Consider the following 21,143-nt stretch of genomic DNA (forward strand, 5'->3'; position numbering starts at 1 on the left):
AAGTCTCTTTAATTCATGAAATTTATAAAATAATTTTTTATTTGAAAAAGATTGATATTCCTTTAAGTTGTGTGGACTCTTTCTATACCGATTGAAAGTCAAAATGTTTTTATATCAAACAATACCAGTTTATAAATTAGATGTGCTTTTAAAAAAAAGTGTGTTTCTCAACATATTTTGAGCTCATACATATTGGGAGGGAATCTTTTTATATCAAACAAATTAGATGTGCTTATACCAGTTTATAAATTAGATGTGCTTTTAAAAAAAAGTGTGTTTCTCAACATATTTTGAGCTCGCACATATTGGGAGGGAATCTTGTTAGGTAACCCTCATCAATTACCTATGTTGCCCACAATAGTGTTTGAGGCAGATTGTATTCCAAAAATGAGCTTTTATGGGATTGTGTGAGTCCATGATGGGACATCAAAGTCTTTATTTAAGGTTATCATAGATGAACTAAAGTGTAAGCTTGATTTTTCTAAGTCTGTTACTTTTGGATTTGATGGATGTTGCACAATGATTAGAAAAGATAATGGTGTTCAAGCACTATTGAAAAAGAATGCCAATCCTTCCTTGAGTTCTATCCATTATCTAGCACATCATAGTTCTCATGTAGTATCTAAATACATGGACTACTATAAAAGACAAGACAAGCTTGTGAATGAGATAGCTCCCTACTTCAATACAAGCATGAAAGGGATTGGAAGGTCTTCAAGCTATACAAGAAGACCTTACTTGTCCCCTATGCTCCAATTAGAGTATACCTTTGATATTAGATGGTTGAGTAGATATAGGGCTATAAGTAGAGTATGCAAGTCATTGGATGCCATTCTTACCATTACAAACAAAGATGCTTTGCATATTTATCAAGAGATCTTTGATTTTGAGTGTGTGTGATGCTTGTGTTTTATGGCAAATATCTTTAGAGGACTAACAACTTTAAGTCGAATGTTTCAAAAAAGTTTGTTGATGTAACTACAATAGAAAGTCTTATTAGGAATGAGATAGATTCCATAAATTGATACCCCTCATCGCGACATGAATACATTACCTCATGGTGTGCAAGTCATTGGATGCCATTATTACCATTACAAACAAAGATGCTTTGCATATTTATCAAGAGATCTTTGATTTTGAGTGTGTGTGATGCTTGTGTTTTATGGCAAATATCTTTAGAGGACTAACAACTTTAAGTCGAATGTTTCAAAAAAGTTTGTTGATGTAACTACAATAGAAAGTCTTATTAGGAATGAGATAGATTCCATAAATTGATGTGCCTCATCGCGACATGAATACATTACCTCATGGTGTGCATGGTTTTGATATACTTCCTAACTATGGGTCAGAAAGCGGATATTTGTATGCATTGAGAGGTGCTTTGCATGAAAGTAAGTTTTATGAGAATGACCTTAAGCGTGATTTTAGGAAAAAGGATTTAAATAGAGCATCACAATTCCAAGTTGCTTTTTCAAATTCAATTATTTTCAACTTGAAATCTAGATTTGATGACAACTCTGTGCTAAGTTGTATGAAGGTTGTTGTGCCTGCACAAGGACCTTCATGAATAGGATGTTGTGCTTGCATAACATTAAATTCATGAGAAAGCTTTGGAAATGTATGGTTCTACAGAGAAACTTTATGAGAAAGCTTTGGAAATGTATAGTTTTACTGAATTAGAGAGAAACTTTATGAGAAAGCTTTGGAAATGTATAGTTCTACTGAATTAGAGAGAAACTTTACGGTTCTCTCAAAAAGTTGAATTTGTAAGACTTTCATTTTGAGATAGATGCTGATGATTTCAAAAGAGATTTTAGGAGCTTCAAGCATCAAGCTTCAAGAAATTGGGTATGATATAGTTTACCAAAGGTAACTTCAACACTTGTTTGCAGCAATAGTATGTGGAGAGATGCTTATCCAAATGTGCTTGCCACCATTAGGTACAATATAGTTTACATAAGTTAACTTCAATACTTTTAAGCAATAGCATGTGGAGATATTCTTATCCAAATGTGCTTACCATTTGTCAAATTGTGCTTGTACAATGTTTTGGTATTGCTATATGTTGGAGAGGATTTAGATTTCATTCCATGATTTCTTAACACTCTTTTTCAAGATGCCCTCAATGATGAGATTCTCAAGTCACTGTGCATCATTTGGACTTTACTTTCTTTTGTAATTTTTTTCTTCAAAAAACTTATTTAAAAAAATGTGTGTTGTTTATCTTAATTTTTTGTTGTTCATAGCACATATTTATTTGTTTATTTTTCACTTGTTTTATATATACTATCAGCCTTACTATTGTTTTATATTTTTTAAATTTATTATTTTCCTTTTACTTATTGAATTTGTGTTTCTTTTCATATATATGTTACTTTGATTTCTATTTTTTATTGATTTTCTTGCCTATATTTCTTTTTTCATAGAAAACATGCTTATTGTTTTGTAGTCTTTTGGAATTTGATTACTTATAGCATTGAAGAGGGGTCTTCTATGGAATTCGGTTTGAGATAAGTAATATTCATTACCTTTTGTTGGTTGTATATGTAGTTGTTCTACATTCATCAGTTTTGATATTAACACAAGTTCAAATTAAGAATATTTTTTAAATTGAGAATGATGCATGTTTTATAGTAAAAGATTTAGCAGCTTATTCATTTTTCTCTTAGAAGGATTTGGTGACCTAAATTTTAAGTAAGAAGAATTCGGGTACTTAAATTTAGAGCAAAGAGGTGTTGGGGTCACCTCAAACTTTAATTTGCCACCTCTACTCGCTACAAGGCCAGACTTGTTGCAAAGGGGTATGCCCATCAAAAGTGCATTGATTATAATGAGACCTTTGTACCCACATCTCATATGACTACCATTAGGCGTCTCATTGCTTTAGTAGCACATTGTGGGTAGAATGTACATCAGTTGGACATTAAGATTACATTCTTGAATGGTGATTTACATGAGGAGGTGTATGTATCGCAGCCTCCTCTGTGAGAACAGTCTAAAATATGCAAGTTGAAAAAGGCTCTTTATATGGCCTTAAGCAAGCTCCTAGAGCATGGTATGAGAAGATTTATGCATACTTGGTTGCAAATGATTTTTGCAACAGTCCAATAGAGAGTACCCTCTATGTGAAGAGGAGTAAGGACACATTTTTGGTCATCGTTCTCTATACGTTGATGACATGCTGCTCATGGGACCCAATATAGATCATATTTCAACCTTTAAGGCTGATTTGCAGTCATTGTTTGAGATGTCAGATTTAGGGCCCTTGCATTACTATTTGGGGATTCAGTTTATGTAGCACAATGATGGCATTGTTATGCTGCAGTCTAAATATATATAGAAGGAGAGGTTTAATATTGAAGACTGTAAGCCTGTGGCTACACCTATGGAGATAGGTACTCGACTTAGTCTTCAAGATGCAAGAAACTCTTTTGATGCTAGTTTGTAGGCTGTTGGATCCCTTCTTTTATGTGTGCAACACGAGGCCAGACATACAATATGTGGTCTCACAATTAAGCAGATTTATGCATAGCCCAGGTATGAAGCATTGGCAGCAGACTCTTAAGCGGGTTTTTTGCTATTTACAAGGTACTCAGTATTTTGGATTATTTTATCCAAAGGGGGGTTAGTTACAGCTACATGCTTTCAGTGATTCAGATTGGATTGGATGTTATGACACACGAGTGTCCATTAGTGGGTTTTGCTTTTGCCTTGATGATTCATGTATATCATGGCTCAACAAAAGAAGTAGCCTACAGTGGCCACTTCCAACTATGAAGCTGAGTACAGGGCAGCTTTTACAGCTACATTTGAGTGTGTGTGGCTCAGACGTCTTATGGGCTGATTTGGGTGGTGTTGGGCAGCCTTCTAGCACTACAATTTTCACCGACATCCAAAGCGCATTAGCAATTGCGAGGAACCCAATGTTTCATGCTTGCACTAAGCACATTGAGGTGCATTACCACTATGTCAAGGAAAGACTCTACAAGAGATCAGCTTGGTCTATGTACCTATACATGACAATATGGCATATTTATTCACGAGAGAGCCGTTCCTCATGAAAAGTTCGAAGCTTTTCGTAAAGCTTTGGGCTTACTGCCTTTTCAAGATTGATCATCCATACCTTGTACAGGTTCACATCATCACTCCAGGGGGGATTTGTAGCATTATATGGTAATGATGTGTGTGAACACACTTAGGACCGTCGGGGCACTTTTTCCCTCACTAGGAGATTTTTTCCTCCGTGCGTATGTACACCCTCTTATCTACTCATTTTGGGGTGTGTACTTATCTTTTGTATCTGGCACACATTTGTTGATTCTAATCTAGTGAGTTTGTGTGCTCTTAAGCTTCTCTATCTTGTGTGTGTGCATTGTTGCAACCCTAACCCTAATTCCAACATAACTCTAGATCCCAAAACAGCCATCTCAAAAAGCCAAGAGCAAGAAGCAAACCAAGCCAACAAAAACAAACCCTAAACCAAAGCTTCAACGTTGGCTACTCCCCGACTACCTACTAAGCACACAAGGCTCCTATGAAGGCAACACCTGCCTCTGGCTACCCAAGAATGCCGCATGTGCTCATCCACCACAACAACTCCCTAAGGAGCTATTGCACAAGGACCAATGATCGCCGCATGTTAGGCAACCCTAAGCACATCAAAGCCAACGACAATGGGTGCCTACCATCGTGCTCAAAGCTCAAGGCTTCCATGAAGGCAACACACACATGTGGCTCCCAAATCCACAATCACAAGCATGTCCTCCTCAACATCGACAACCTCCTCGTAGCTCAAAGCCTCATCAACAAAAAACCAAGCAACCTCGTCAACCACGAGCCCTCATCACTCAGCAAGGATGGGTGCCCAAACGGGCTTCAATGATGGCAACTCCATCATTTGGCTCCCACAGCATCACCCTCAATAGTTGGCCCAAATCACACCAACCACTACCCACTCGACACAGATGGTTTGGCAACCAATGACAAAACCAAACACGAGCACTTAAAAGCTTAATTTGTCCAATTGATGTTCCACCCACCCCTCAACTTCATCAACAACCCAAGGGGGGTAGTGCCACAACTGTCAAAGCTGATCCAACCACTCAAAGACAACCTCAAGGGCAATCTCACAAATCTAGCCAAATGGGCTAATCAATACAAAACCCTCTTTAGGGGTGTTGACCAATAAACACATGTAAGTCCTCAGCCACAAGAGAACCCAAAATAAAAATAAAAAAATCAAGTCTCTAGGTAATTAGGATCACGGGCACACCTTTTGCCCTTGCCCATGCACACCACATGCAATTCTCATAGGGCTCAATTAATGCGTACACCTCAGCATTGAGACAGCCATCTAGGTACATCTCTGGATGGGAGGACCATGGAGGGCACTGGTCAATGGTATAACCCATCAGCTAGATCTTCTTAATCACCCCCGCGTCGCCCCAATAACTATGCTTCTTCATACCTAATCCATCCTACCCACAACTTCTTCTTATGCTCAACACCTATAGATCCTTGCCATCAACTACCACTCCTATCAGCATAGGATCCTAGTCCCATGACCTACAACGACCAGAAGAAGCCAAACCACTAAAAAAGAAAGAGAGAAATCCGGCCCCCAATAAATCAACACCCATGGGAGCCAAGATACCCCTTAAGGTGCCTTGATGAAGATGCTCGAGCTTCATGTACATCGCTATCGAAATACAGCATCTCGGAGCGCAAGCAGTTTCCATGCGAGTTACCTCCTTGTCCCTTCGAAATTCCCCCCTCACCACTTGCTTACTAACACCATTGTTTTACTAACCCCTCCTTCATACCACCACCTACCACTTGGATACTGGTCAGTAAGTATTCCGTGCTAGTCTACTCATTCAAGTACTCTGACTCCTCTCAAGAGGGTGTACATCCACAAAGGTAACAAAAAAGAAAATAAAAGAAAAATACCCAAAACAAGATAAAGAGTACTATTGGGCCCATACAAGAAAGCAAATTTATAAGAGCCCATATGACTAGCTGGACACTTAATCACCAATACTCCACTAACTTCTTTCCATCTTACTAACCACCCCACCCCCTCTCATTTCCGAAGAGCAAGGAGAACCAACCAAGTGCGACACTTCCCAAAGTCCCTTGACAACCTCTTACCGATCACGAGAATGTGATCGAGTTTAAGAAGGGGAGTGTGTTAACCACCACTTATGGTTAACACATTCCTACGACAACTATGTCCACACACTTATGTAATGGGTGCCCGCACTATATTGTAAATCTTGTTATTTGATTAAGGGAAATGCACTAAAAACGCTCCCAAGTATTGATCTTTGAAGGATAGACAAGAGGATCTCGATCAGTTGGCCAAACCATAGAGAAAAGCCTTGTAACTATGTTTTAGATGCCTTGGTCACTTATTCCCAAGCGTCCTAGTGGGAAAAGGCTTGAAACTATAAAAGCCAATTTCTCTTGTTTGTAACTCATTCTCCCATTTGTGCAATAGAAGCGAAGTGTTCTCTCTCTCTCTCTCTCTCTCTCTCTCTCTCTCTCTCTCTCTCTCTCTCTCTCTCTCTCTTGCAACTCTAATCTAGCATGTGTGGTGTGCTTAGGGTTTAGGTTTGGGAGTGATTAGTGCTAATCAATTATTCTCTCTTGCTTCCCTCTTGCTTGAGTGATTAGGCTACCATTGCGATCATCTCTCATGGGCGGAGATCCCACACGATCTTTGCGAGAGGTTGCACACCCATTGGATTAGCAACTGCCTCGGTGTGACAACGAGTGTGGGAGGATAGCGGCTACGATGGAGCTCTTGAGTATAGCTTTGGCGCCATTGTCGGGGAGCCATCCCTTGGCTTTTTTCCATCGTTTTTTCTCTAATCTACACATTACTCATTGCCCATTTTCTTGATTAATGGTTTCCCATGAAAAAAATGTAGATTTGATGGATATTTGTGTGTGATTTTGTGAGAAATAGCTCTGTTTTTTGTTTTATAAAAAATACTTTTTTAAGCTTAATTTATTGTTTTCATTATTGATAATGTTGTTTTTAATGTTCATAGGGCTTGCACATAGAGTGTATTAGGTTTAGTTTGCATCCATTGCATCAAACAATTCAATAGAATGGAATTTTTAGTTGACTGATTTTTGTCATTAAGGGTGATAATCCACTTCAAGAGACAAAAAATTTAGAAAATATGTTATTTGGGGTCCAAATTGATCATGTAAGTAGTCAAAATTAGTGTTTTGAGTGTTTTGAGAGCATCTATATTCATCAAAACACCTAATTACATCAATTGGAGGAATTTGAATCTCTTTTGCTTAATTTTGCCTTAAAAGAAGAGACCAAATTTAAGAGCTTAATTAATCTCTAATTATACATTTATTTACACATTAGTTGATGTACATAGCTTAGCAATTCCTTGCTGTATCTAATGATGTGCTTAATTGTGTGAATTAATTAGAGAATAGTGCTTACTTAAAGTCTTTGATTAATGTAAAAGAAGGAAAGAATAGTGAAAGAATTAATTTTTAATTAATTCTTAATCACTTTCTTACATAACTCATTAAGGTTAATGAGCATTGAATGAATAGATGCCCATGAGTTGTCAAATTGTCCATTTTGGGAGTCATTTATGAAGGTATATAAAGGGGTGTCATAAAAAGGTTGACTTTTTTTATTTCCACTTGCTTTTTGGGATAATGTCTATATCTCTTTAATTTAAAATTTAAAAAATATTCCCCCCAAACAAGGAAATTCGAATTTCCCACTAGACTCAAAAAAAAATTTTGAAAAATGATTCACACGTGAACCATTTTTACACTCACGCCTTAAGGATTCACGTCTTAGGGGTCTGCGCCCAGAAAAATAATTAAATAAATATCAAAAAATGGTTCACGCATGAACCATTTCTTCACTCATGCCTTAAGGGTTCACCTAGGGATCTATGCCAAAAAAAACCAAATTTAATTTTTTCGTGAAGTTCAGTTTACAGTGTGAAACAGTCCCCATAAAAAAAAGGCATGGACACGTGTCTCATGGTTCGTGGTCTAAGCTTCTCACGGCCTAAGCGTCTCATGCCTTTAGATCTTTTTAAAAAATCAAATTTGATAAATCCGTGAAGTCCACTTCACACCGTGAACTACACTATGCTAGTTCACAATGTGAAAAGGAGTCTGTCGGCCCTCCCAAAAAAAAAGACTCTGGAAGACACCCCTATTTGGAGGCTTATATCTCCTAAACCGTGAATCCGATGAAGGCACTCTAGTGCTCATCGGCGGAAAGTCGACATCGAGCTCTTTAAATTTGGTCTTGACCGTCGGAAGTCAAAATTGATTGTTTTGGCCTCCCAAGCAGCCTCAAAATTCAACCTATAAATTGAGGCAAAAAACGGTCCTTAAAGTACTAAAAACCGTCCAAAACAGCGCGAAAATGACTGTGGACCATATTCGGGCTACTTTTTGAGAGTCTAAACGACAAAATCACGAATGACCTAAAGAGACAAAGTTGTAGTACTCCAAAAATACTACAACTCTCTCATACAGAGTTTTTCCAAATTCCTTTTGGAACACCCTCAAAAACGTGCTGTGAAACATGAAAAAATTTTCAAAAAAAATTCATCTTAAGACAATGATGGAAAATAGGTTTTAGGACCTCCTCTTCCATCTGGGAAGTTACTAGCATGCACTTTTTTCCAAAAAAAAATAAAATCCCTGAGGTTTAGGTGTAGCGTCTAAGCTAATTAGGGCAAACGGACACTCGCTTGACCCAACGAAGAGTACGCGAGGCCTCTTGAGGCTGTAAATAACGGGCTATGAGAAAATCTTAAAAGCAAAAAAAAACGTGTGCTTGCTCAGTAAAGAGTAATTGACAGCGTCAAACATGGCAACGATAAAGGGACTATGTGGGCTGACGCTCTCATTGAACCCAATGGCTGACATCTTTGAGCCATTGAGATAAATGCCCCAAATGCACCTCCCAATACCATTGGCCATGCCTACAACAAGCATGTCATCGATTTTTACACCCCCTATCACTTCAATCCCACCGGGCTTTAGTCCTTCACCTAACATTCCCACCAATCTTATAGGCACCAACCCTTTTCAATCCCTGGATGCCCACACCTTCGATATATTGACTAGTCTAGGAAGGGGGGTTGCCCAAGGACTAAGTGAGTCCCTACCCAGAAGAGCACTCACATACGTTCTTAGTGACTCATATAAAAATACGATTGTACCAGATCTCCAAAATCATGGGCAAATACGACAGAACAATTGATCATGTTCAATTCATTCGAATGTTTAAACAAAGATGTGAAGCCTTTGGAAATCCAAACTGCCCCACCAAGGTACATGCGTTAAACCTATGCTTAGAGGGAAAAGCTAGTCGACGGTACATCACATTGATGCCGGCGATCAAGACCAACTTCAGAACCTTGAAAACAGCCTTTATCCATGGCTTTTTAAGATAAGGTGATCGGTGGAGTGTAGCGAAAGAGCTCTATTCAATTGAGTGTAAACCAAACGAAACCATTAAAGACTCAAATGTTTGAATAGAGATGTGAAGCCTTTGGAAATCCAAACTGCCCCACCAAGGTACATGTGTTGAACCTATGCTTAGAGGGAAAAGCTAGTCGATGGTTCATCACATTGATGTCGGCGATCAAGACCAACTTCAGAACCTGGAAAACAGCCTTTATCCATGGCTTTTCAAGACAAGGTGATCGGTGAACCTATGCTTAGAGGGAAAAGCTAGTCGATGGTTCATCACATTGATGCCGGCGATCAAGACCAACTTCAAAACCTGGAAAACAGCTTTTATCCATGGCTTTTTAAGATAAGGTGATCGGTGGAGTGTAGCGAAAGAGCTCTATTCAATTGAGTGTAAACCAAACGAAACCATTAAAGACTCAAATGTTTGAATAGAGATGTGAAGCCTTTGGAAATCCAAACTGCCCCACCAAGGTACATGCGTTGAACCTATGCTTAGAGGGAAAAGCTAGTCGATGGTTCATCACATTAATATCGGCGATCAAGACCAACTTCAGAACCTGGAAAACAGCCTTTATCCACGGCTTTTCAAGGCAAGGTGATCGGTGAACCTATGCTTAGAGGGAAAAGCTAGTCGATGGTTCATCACATTGATGTCGGCGATCAAGACCAACTTCAAAACTTAGAAAACAGCCTTTATCCACGGCTTTTCAAGACAAGGTGATCGGTGGAGTACAACGAAAGAACTCTATTCAATTGAGTGTAAACCAAACAAAACCTTTAGAGACTTTATCCTTCTTCGGATAAAACTCTTGGACTCACGATGTGAGTCATGGGAGAAATTAAACGATTTTCAATTGAAGAGATGTTTCATGATGGGCATAAAGAATAATAGCCTACACAACTTGATCATTGTATCTAACCCGGAAACATTCAATCAATGTTGTAAAGAAGCAATACGGTTAGATGACAACATGATGGAAGATGATCACGATACGGGATGTTCCTTATCTAAACCAAGTGAAGCAATGGCTAAAGAACGATCGATCTCGGAATTGTTATTCCCCAAATTCTATTCAGCCTTGCTTAAAAGCTTTCAATCGACATCTCTAAGAGAGGATGAAATCCTTCAAAACCAAACATTCTTAATACCTCTACAAGTGAGGAGCAAAATGCCTTGTGTTTAGTGCAATAACTACAACCATCCCAATCCCCATTGTGCATACAACGTACTTGTTTTTCTATACTGCATATATTGTAAAACCTTTAGTTATGATACTACCCAATGTCCCAGTTCATCAACAATTGACTCAAAACCTCCATCTCCCATGCACCAAAGGGTAGAAACTGCTCAAGAAGTAGTTAATTGAACACTTAAGTGTTGCTATTGTCGTGGATAGCACAAGGTGGCTGATTGCATAGTTTGGAATACGTCTCCATGTCCACAATCACACTGACACCTTGCAACCCCTTGTGTGAACGTTGTGGCATCAACCACATGTTCTAAGATTGCCCAAGGCGAGTTGCTTCACTACAACCTGTCTCACAACTCTTAACATCTTAAGTTGCTTCACTACAACCTATCTCACGAAATACAACTCTTAACATCTTAAGTGTACAAAATGAGCAATTTTCCACGGTACCCTTGAATGTGCTCACGCGATTGCAAGCCAAGGCACGAGAAATGATAAAAAAGAACACAAAAGATAACACTTCAAAATGGGTAGAAGAACATGTCTTAAAGCAGGAACCAAAAGAGAAAACAAAACCTTCTAAACCCAAGAAAAATAAGGGGCAACAAACTATCCAAACCAAAGCTGAAATAGCGGACAGGGATAAAGAGCCTGTGGAGGACCTAACCCCAAAAGAGCTAAAAACTACACGTGATATAGAAACATCCACCTCAAAGGCTACCACACAAACCATAAAACCCATATGTGCGACACAAGATACAAAAGCCCAAAAGAAAATTTGTTCTCATCATATGGGCAAACATAATGAAAACCTGACGATTTAACGAAAGTCAAAAGATGAAACAAGTTCTAGTACGTCACTTAGTGAGGATGAAACAAGTTCTTATACACTCACTACAACGCATAAACCAATCAAGAAACTAAAACCCACCCAACCACCCCAAATTAAAAATCGTGATCACATGACATATGCGGAATGCAAAAAGCAAGCTCGCATAAAGAAGGAAGCCTCAGCACCAAAAGCATCAGCCACCAATTTATAATGTTCATCAAAGATGGGTGCCTGTGCACGTGCTTCAACAACAAGGATATTATGAAGGTAATACCATCATATGGTTACCAAAATCGAATAATGTGAAGAAAGCCTTGTTATGGCTCACCCTAACCCTCCTTGAAACACATCCAAAAAGAGATTACCTGGTGAACCGTAACTATCGTGAAGATCTTTCCAATGGTCGAGCTCGTAACCCTTGAGGTCTCCAAGCTCTACAACTCCTTGAGAAGCAATTCCACCGCATCTCCCGAGTATTGTCACACCGCCGCGTTGCACTATGGGTCCTTGTCCCTTCTCTCACCTCACTTCTCACACACACTCACTAGCATGCATTAGGGAGAGAGATTAGCAAGAGCAAGACTCAATTGCACAATGGGAGAGTATGTTGTATTATGAGAGAAATTCACTTATATACATGGCCATAAGTGTTCACACTCACTTAAACTCTCTCATAATATATCTATGAAGTACATCACTTAGGACTTCATTCTATCTTGCTGCCACACGCTCTTGAAGCAGGAATCGCCATAAATACTATGTGACACCATTATGGGCGCCCGTCCAAGTTGTAACTTTGGACACTATGGCTTCATATCTTGAATGTATGACCCTTTGGTGTATCTACCGTGACTCCTTGATGTAAGATAATGGCAGTAGCTCTTGTTAACCCTAGAATTGGGTTAACAAGCCTCACCACTGACTTCAACCCCAACAGCTTCACCTAAAGTTCGACAAGAATGGAGGGCTAAGCAAAACCAAGCAAGTCACTTAACCACTCTCGTGCATTCAGCACCTACACAAGAGCTCGTGTGTTCAAGCAACCCTAATGGTAACCAACTAGTAGTTTTACCTACCACCTCGACAACATTTAAGGCAAAAATTCAAGAATCAATTCCCACATCTGCAAAACGGAGTCTTATGAGCGCATCAAAGACAAACTCACAATGCTCTTTTCACCCCTCTGGATGTGAAGTGTAAGTGCAAAAGCTATGCAGCAGACATAAAAACCTATTCTCTCAAAAAGGAGACTAGCCACAAGAATCGGTTACTCGCAAGGTGGTAGCAAAAAAAAAACACACAAACACAAACACAAACACAAACACAAGGGAGTCACACATATGGCCTACTTGTTAACCCTAGGAATGATTCCCAAGGGGTGTTGCCCAAGGACTGAGTGAGTCCCTACCCACGAGAGCACTCACATTCGGCCTCAGTGACTCATACAAAATTATGGCTATATAGACTTCCAAAATTATGGGCAAAGACAACGGAACAACGGATCCTATTCCATTCATTCAAATATTTGGTAATCTCTGTTGGATGTGTTTTAAGGGGGGTTAGGGTGAGTCATAACACATAGCTCCTACTTTTGGTGTAGCCTCCCAAGCTCCTCATGCTCCAATTGCTCCATTGCATGAAGAAAAACAAAATCAAACATGCATCTCATAACCTACTATCGATGGATTTGCATTCCATTCAGGCTAATTAAGACTCTAGCTAAGGAATAAAATGTGGAGGACCCTAAGCTAAGTGATATCCTTGGCAGAGTGGCACCAAATATATTCACCTAAATGAGAATACTTCCTTATATGAGAGAGGTAAAAGAGAAGAGAAAAGAGATAATGCAAGGTTTAGTTCAGGAACATGCACTTAGCCAAGCTTAATGAGGGTCAACTCCTCGATATGAAGCCGCTAGGGGCTCATCCACCACCATTTGTGTCACCCAAGTAGAGATCTCCTCGAGCTAGGTGAGGAGCAATGAGAGAAGGAGCTATGGAGAGCTCAACTCCTACTCAATGCCTTCATGTGTGCAAGAGTGGAAGAGAGTAAGAGAGCAAGAAGGAGGAGGAGAGAAGCAAAAGGAGCATCACCTACATGCATTTACACACATATAACCAAGCAAGCAAGCATGCAGACTCACAAGCTCACCATCATAGCCGCGAGAGAGAGAGAGAGAGAGAGAGAGAGAGAGAGAGAAACCCAATTGTGATAATGGGATTGTATATCCTTTTCAGTTGTACAAGAGGTTGAACCCACATGTTTTGAGGTTGTCAGGCATGTACATTAGGAGAAAGCCACGGAAATGGTTACATTGGATGCAAATAAGACAGGGGAATTGGTGCCTTTGCTTGAGAGTAAAAAGGCTAATGTATATTTAAGTGGGTCTACAAAGTGAAGCACAACTCAGATGGAAGCATTAGTAGGTACAAGGCGAGATTGGTTGCCAAAGGTTATTTTCAGACCTACAACATTGATTATGAGGAGTCATTCAGCCCCGTTGCCAATATGGCAACAAGTGTTATTGAGAGTTGTTATTGTAAAGTTGTATTAAAAGGTTAGGTTTTACATCAGATAGATATAAAGAATGTGTTCTTGCATGGTGAGCTACAAGAAGGAGTATATTTGGAACAACCACCTGGTTATGAGGATTTGAGTCACCTAGATTATGTATGCATGCTATGTAAAGCCTTATATGGCTTGAAGCAAGCACTGAGAGCATGGCATGATAAGATTGCACAGTATCTTATCACCATTGGCTTTCATATGGCGGGCATATGCTGATTATTCACTCTATGTGCAAAAGAGTGATAAAGGGATTGTGGTCATCACCACAATCCCCCATAAGGGGGTGACAATGAAGAGGAAGTTAAGAATGCAAAGGGTCCCCTCAAGAAGAAGTTTGGGTGACATGAAGGATTTGGGTGAGTTGCGATACTTTCTTGGCATTGAGGTCACCAAGATGTATGAGGGCAAAATGGATGTCACAAAGACAATATACATTGGACATGTTGTCAAAATATGTATGATATGGCTAGTAAGCCCATTTTTATACTGCTGGATCATAATGGCAAAAGTTGAGTATAAATGAAGGTGAGATTTTGGAGAATGCCACTATGTATAGGAAGATAGTGTAGCTTGATATACATGACGATCACTAGGCTAGACATGAACTACACTATTGGGTTAGAGAGGCCAGTTTTATGTAGGTTCCTTGAAAGCCGCATTTGGATAGTGTGAGGTGCACACTATGCTACGTGGGGTTCATAATAGATTGTGGCTTTTTCTATAAGGCTGGTATACAGCTACAATGTATGGCTACACTGATGTAGATTGGGTGATAGCATCTTAGACAAAAGATCTACTAGTGGGTTTATGTTTTCCTTTGGGAGTGGTGTTGTTACATGCAGCAACAACAACAAGTAGCCCCACAGAGTATAAGGATGCTGCAATGGCAACACGTAAGGTAACTTGGTTATGTACGTTACTTAGAGATTTGGGGCTGCATGTGGATAGGTAGGTGCACAAACCAAACACATAGACGTCCATTGTCACTTTAACAGAGAGAAGGTCTTGGTGAGAGATGTTGAGCTCATATATGTTATCACCACAAAGAAGGAGGTAGCTGATATTTTTGCAAGGCCTTGGGAGCAGAGAAGCTTCGTAGATTCCGCACTATGCTTGGAGTCTTGGAGATAGAGTTGAGCTTGAGGACAAGTGTTGAGATGTGAAACTCAACAGGAGCTGGCACTCATGATGTGCACGAGTGACCATTCCACCTTTACACCACTGACGCATTTGGTAGTAGCTAACACGATGGATCTTCGCATTGATTCCATAATTGGACTACACCTACCTACTAGTCCAATCGAGTTATGGCATACTTATGTTGCCAGCTCACCTATTTAATGTGTTCACATTATGGACCGCATAAACATACCTACTAGTCCAACCGAGTTATGGCATACTTATGTTGCTAGCTCACCTATTTAATGTGTTCACATTATGGACTGCATAAACATACTTATCTTGCCAACTCACCTATTTAGCATGTTCACATTATGGACCGCATAAACATAGTACTCTAGTCATAGTATACTTATCTTGCTAGCTCACCTATTTAGTTTGTTCATATTATGGATTGCATAAAATTAGTACTCTAGTACTTATGTTAGTTTTACTTATCTTTTGTAGATCCCTTTTGAGAGCACAAGAAGAAGATTCCAGCCTTCCATTTTTGTGTGTGTCCTATCCATTGTTGTGTGATTGTGTGTGCTTGCAAGAGCTCAAGATCTCTCTCCTTCCAGCTTTTGTAGATCCCTTTTGAGAGCACAAGAATAAGATTTTAGCCTTACATCTTTGTGTGTATTCGATCCATTGTTGTGTGAGTGTGTGTGTGTGCTTACAAGAGCTTCATTTCTCTCTCCTCCCTCAATCTTTTCAAACAATATGGCACATAAGCCATTAATGCAATGTTTTTGTTGTAAGGGCCCGCACTGTGTTGCTGAGAGTCCTCGTATAGTTGTTGTCATACCAAGTACCCAAACTCCAATGTCATTCCATATGAAGGCACGTGTTACAGGTGTGGATTTGAACACGCCTTCAAGGATTGGCCCAACAAAGTTCCAATCACCCAAGTGGCAAGAGAATTAGCCACTTCAGTGAACCTTAACTTGTTAATAAGCGTACAAGGAGGACTTATTCATACAGTCCCTGAGTGTGAATATCACACACGAGGGACATAGCAAGCCTCATAACTTTCTTATCCTCGAAAGTTCGAGTCTCATCGAAGTTCTAAGTTCTCTTTTATAAGGAAATTCTCAACTTTGGAGAGACTTATATGACTACTAGATGAATGGGAACTTAAGAGTCCACATAGCTGAACCTAAACCTAAAGAGGATAAAGATGAGTCATGCCACTATGTGCACTCTCCTTCCTTAACCAAGACAAAAGTATAGCCAAAAGTGCCCATAAACAAGTTGAGATACTATTCTGAGAAGAGCAACGAACTGAACACCGTGTTACTTGTCATGTACAAAGGATACTTATGATCTCCGCGATCTTGGATGATGGTGTTGGTGTCAGTATAATTACCAAGGATTTCTAGGAGGCCTAGGGAATCCCACCCCTCCTAGTCAAGCTTGCCGAACGAGAACATATATATATCTTTGGGCGTCTTTTAGGATGCAAACATTAAGACCTTCGAGCTAATTTTAACCACCCATTTTTGGTGATGGATTTTCAAAGGAGGAGGGGGTCAAACACACCATGATCCTCAAAAGGCCTTACATGAGAGACACAATGTTGATTCATGATTGGGAAACCAATCACATTTATATACATAAGGATAACTAATCCTTGAAAATAAAACTTGAAAACATGGAAGACTTATCCCATGGATTGAGGCATTATCACCAATGAGTTTGACACAGCCACTCGGACAACTTAAGCAAGGCATTCTTGCCAATAAGTAGGACATAACCGCTTGGACCACTTAAGTCGATATTTGCATAGCATGCAATGTAGAAGCTTCCACCACTGGGTCCCAAAAACCTTGCAGTCCGTAAAAACCTAGAAGCCAAAAAGATCTAAGTGACAGCCTCAGTACCTTAGTGCCACCTTGGAAGTCTACACTTCATTCGATCTTGAATAAAATGGCTGGAAGCAGAAGGATTCTACCAAGGAAACCCCCACATCTAGGTGCCAAAATCAAACCTAAGGTCCTATCTCCAACATCACCCTCAAAGTCTAAGTAGGAATAGAGAGAAGTGGAAGCACCCCCGATGTGCATGCCAAACCTGTTGCCAATAAAGCATGTGGAAGAACCCTTAGACATGCCATCAATTCTGTGTGTGTAATGGTTGCATCCTAGATAGTTTTGTTTTTTGATGAGCCACCCAAGGTGCCAAAGTGTTACACTGTGCTCCTGACAATTTTATCCTAATCCTAGAGAGATTAGCATGACCCCACAACACCTGTGGCACGATGTTGTAACACCAAATCGCAAGCTAGAATTGAAAAAGACACGGCTCAATCAAGTGCACCAATAAAGCTGATTGTGGTTACATCCAAGCTTTCATTGTAGATGCACACACGCCGCAAACCCTAAGCCCATGGTGCATATGTAAAGTACCTTCTCTCTCTCTCTCTCCCCCTCCCCAACTTAAGTGCACAATTACAACCTTTATTGGGAATGATAAAAAAATGCAAAAATCCAAAGAAGAAACGTCAAAAACAAATAAAAACGTGTACATTTGCATGTTCATACATCCATTTACACATTTATATTCATTAGCACATGCATTTATAGATTTGTACTCATTTGTGCACCCATTTACACATTTGTACTCATTAGCACATGCACGTGCATCCCACCCATTTGCCTCGTGCATGTACTCTCATGTGCACACTCAAATGCTTATTATATTTGCATATTTACATCCCACACACATACACCTTTACACCGTGTACACAAACATTTTCACATCATTTACGTGTGCACACATTTGCCCATGCACCCCCACATTTACACTTGCACATGCACCCGCACCCATTTGCACCTTGCACAAATTTACACTTGCAGGTGCACCCCCTACCATTTATCCCCCTGCCCACACGAACACATACTCATTTGCACACGTGCACACTCACTTGCTCATGCACTTATGCACCCACATTTGCATCGTTGTACACATGCACATCATGATCATACACCCGCAGAGATGCGTGTACACAAAGCCCCCCCTTAAAATCCATCGATCCCCATTCTTTCCTCCCTCAGATATAAATGTGTGTGTGTATATGTATCTTCTAATTTTTCTTTTTTCTTTCTTTTCCACTTATTGAAAAACCCCTCTTTTTAATTTATTTACTTTTGATAGTTTTCGAAACATATATTATACATATATACATACATATTATATACGTATATACATACATATATATGTATATATGTATGTATGTATGTATATATTATACGTACACACACACACACACACACACACATAAACGCACAAAGCGAGCCTCCCTCACTTTTATTTTTTCCCAATTACAAATTAAATTCAACAAAATGTTTTATTATTTTTATTTTTTCTTTTTTTATTTCTATTTTCTATTTTCTATTTTGCTTTTCAAAAAACTGCACCCCCTACATGTACCCCATTAATTAGTATTAAAAAAATAAAAAAACAAAATAAAATCTATGTGTACCCCCCCCAAATGCGCATGTGTGCCCCCTTCCCTAGGGGGTACCCCCACCCACCTCATTGTCGCGTGCACTAGAGACCACCCCTAGTAGTGCGAGAGAATCTGGTGGTGCATGAGTGCAGAGCCAGAGAGATCGTCATGTGAGAAAGAGAAGAGCATGAGGAAAGGGTGTGTCAGCGTGAGTTTGAAATTGAGAATGAGGGATTGAGCATTTCTTGAGAGGCTTGGGAAGGAAGCAGGTGAGATGAATACTAGGTCTTTTTAGTATGCATGGGTGTTGGACAAGGTCCAGGACGAACAAGAGTGAGAATCACTATTAACATTTATCTTTGGTAGTTTGAGTCCACCAAGTACTTTTGCATGGTCATTTGATGCTCTAGGCCATGGTGACTTTATTAACGACATGACCATTGGAACTTCACTAGTTCATTGTGCTATGTTGATCATTGATTCCACAACTAGAGGCTTTGAGGCTGGAATCTCAAAGGATGGGCGGCCTTGAGCCTGCTATGTTGGCTTTTACCCTTGGAGTGAAATAAATGCGTTGATATCGTAAACAAGATGGAGGAAACTACTTCTAAGGACTTGCACACCATCATGAAATTATGAAGGAGGTGTCTTCATATCTCGACAAATTTGGGTACAACCCTGACAAGATTCCATTTGTTCCCATTTTTGGTTTTGAGGGGAACAATCTCATTAAATGGTTTACCAACCTTGATTCCTACCAACAATCCCACTTTTCTTGACACTCTAGGGACATGATTCAAGCACCAAAATTGGTGGTATCAGAACCATCCATGGTTGGGTAGATCAAGCATGGAATGGTGGTAACTTTCGCCCCTACAGAGCTCACCACAGAATTCGAGAGCGTGGAGATCCACCAAGAGGCTATTTTGGAGGCACTGCTTGATAATGTTGGCTTTAATGTTAAAATTTTGGCTGTCAAGGATCTCAAGCGTGGATATGTGGTTTCTGATTCCAAGAATGACCATGCCAAGGAAATTGCCAACTTCACCTCTCGATTTATTATATTGTACCATCTAGGATAGAATAGCAATGGCTATGCACACATACTTGACTACCACACTTCCCACATTCATTTGAAGTTTGCTTAGATCCTTGTCAAAGTTGCCCAATGTTATGGCAAAGAGCTTGAGAAGAAGCCCAAGTTTTTGAACAATGGTGATGTTGGCCTTGTGTAGACAATTATTACCAAGGCTATGACAGTGGAGATATTCTCTCTGCCTTCCTTCGTGTTCAAGGGATCTCCCTTATTGATTTCTTAGATTGCAAGTGAGAAGAAAAGGTTTGGTCAGTCTCCCGTCTTCATTGTATACACTCTCTTAGAAAATGGTGGTGTTCCTTAGAATGCAAGCACGCACTCCATGTCATCAACTACAATTATGAGGATAAAATTGATTGGGGAAAAGAGGTTTACTTTTCATCCATACCTATAATTTAAAGTAGCATGTGTTTTGTTCTAGAGTGTAATTATTAATCCTTTGAAAGACACCTTAATTGATTACAGATAGGATGGATCTATGGATCAATCACACACATGATAATTTAATTAGGTTTAAGATGCGTCATAACGTGTTTAAGGGTATGCAAATGCTAGTTCTTTTCTTGTAGGGTTTTCTCCAAGAACATGTAGACATACTCTAGAGTCAAGAATGAAAGAAAGAATAGTTTTTTAAACTTATCCTAGAAATGTTGGTCTTAATTTTGTGTGTGTGTGAAAGAGAGAGTGAGAGAGAAAGAGAGAGAGGGACTGCATGCATGCTCTTAAATGAGTGGCCAAGTTTTTATAACACAATATTCTTGATCTAAGAGTAGTTGTGAAGAAAGCCAAGGCTCAAGCTATTGTAGAGAAAGGGAGAGGGGCACAGTCTTCCACAACATCATCACCGACCTCTCCCTTTACACTCCCTTTACACAAGTCGGCGGGCCGCGACCTCTCTAATAACACCCAATCTCTCGCCCACACCACCACCACAAGCCATGCTATCAGCCCTCCTACAACTAGAACATTGTCGGTGTTGCCAAAGCAAGCACGTCACCCACCACTAGTGTCCTTAAAACCACTGGCAAAGATACAAGTGAAACGGGAAAACCATGGACCTCAGGAAGCGTGTCGAACAGAAAATATAGACATGAGAGCGGAACACCATATTGGGTCTCAATTGCCCCCGCAAGCGTGTGCCAAAAGCATCCCCGCTTAAGTATTTATAGATTTTATTACATCAAAAATAGGTTACATGGCTATTTTAGCCCTTGCTTGCTCCACAAGCTTTTCTTTTACAAAAATAAAATATCTAAAAAATCTCACTGCCGTGATAACAAACCCCCCAATAAGAAGATCGAGATGTTGGCACACAAACCCTAAAGCTCGCACTACCGCAAGCAACCACTTGGTACACTAAAT

The 21,143-nt window shown here is 39.8% G+C and overlaps 1 pseudogene; it reads left to right on the forward strand.

Annotated features, from left to right (window-relative positions):
* The window catches only part of LOC147612680 (elongation factor 1-alpha pseudogene), a 36,312-nt pseudogene extending 16,479 nt beyond the window's left edge, over nt 1-19,833 (forward strand).
* The last annotated feature ends 1,310 nt before the right edge of the window (nt 19,834-21,143 follow it).

This window comes from Cibotium barometz, chromosome 45 (assembly GCF_041138505.1).
Source record: "Cibotium barometz isolate CiBa-2024 chromosome 45, ASM4113850v1, whole genome shotgun sequence".
Lineage (NCBI taxonomy): Eukaryota > Viridiplantae > Streptophyta > Polypodiopsida > Cyatheales > Cibotiaceae > Cibotium > Cibotium barometz.